This window comes from Pseudophryne corroboree, chromosome 4 (genome assembly GCF_028390025.1).
Source record: "Pseudophryne corroboree isolate aPseCor3 chromosome 4, aPseCor3.hap2, whole genome shotgun sequence".
Taxonomy (NCBI): Eukaryota; Metazoa; Chordata; class Amphibia; order Anura; family Myobatrachidae; genus Pseudophryne; species Pseudophryne corroboree.
Genome location: NC_086447.1, coordinates 334,536,382 through 334,537,294, shown reverse-complemented (window position 1 = coordinate 334,537,294; position 913 = coordinate 334,536,382). Strand labels below are relative to the sequence as shown.

General features: G+C 40.5%; 1 pseudogene; it reads left to right on the top strand.

Moving 5' to 3' along the window:
* Positions 1-437: 437 nt before the first annotated feature.
* Positions 438-556, top strand: LOC134912618 (5S ribosomal RNA; annotated as a pseudogene).
* The last annotated feature ends 357 nt before the right edge of the window (positions 557-913 follow it).

Sequence of the window (913 nt, the reverse complement as noted above, 5' to 3'; positions counted from 1 at the left end):
GGTAAAACGTAACGGCAGTCATCAACTTCAGTCAAAATTTTATGCAAAATAATCGTGTATAGGAGACCACAAATAGGTTGAACTCGATGGACAATTGTCTTTTTTTCAACCTTAGATACTATGTTACTATGTTACTATGTATTTATTAATGGTAAATTTGGGGAGTCTCAGCTCACCACCTCCTTTTCCTCTCTGTACCCCCTCTCTCTCATTCACCGTCCACTATAATTCTATATGACGGTGAACAGCAGAAGTTGGGGCACATGCTCTCTCTCTCCACTTTCTATTTTTCGAGAACCCTCTCATCCACTGCCAGATATCAAGTTCCCTGCAATACAACGGTAACAGGGACTTTGGGCAGATCAGCGGGACAGCAGAAGTTCTCTTCTTGGTATAAATGCCCAAACCACACGCTCTCTCATTTGTTTGAATCATATTACTACTGCCATACTTCACTGGCTATGCCCAAATCCGTCTGATCTTGGAAGCAAAGCAGTGACAGGCCTGATCAGTACAAGGTCAGGTGACTACCTTGGAATATCAGGTGCAGTAGCTCCAATCATCAACAAACAGCAGAAGTGGTGGAGAAAACATTGGCCTTACCTATGCTACCAATTAGAACTACAATTTTGCAAGACCACCTACCAGAGAAAGAAGCTGTAATAGCACAACTATTACGAATACCAAGGGAGCCATTATCAAGGAGTATATGTACCATTATTGAAAATCATTTTCCTCCATAACGATATTACACTCCTGATATACCTAGATATTATACATATCTTTGATTTTAATATTTTTCACCAGAGGCGTATTGGATTTGGTTATGTACACTTAGCAATTTGCTTGGTGTCAACATGGGGCATGTCAACCCCTTATACTAATACCATTCAACCCTACCTAAGGTAACTGT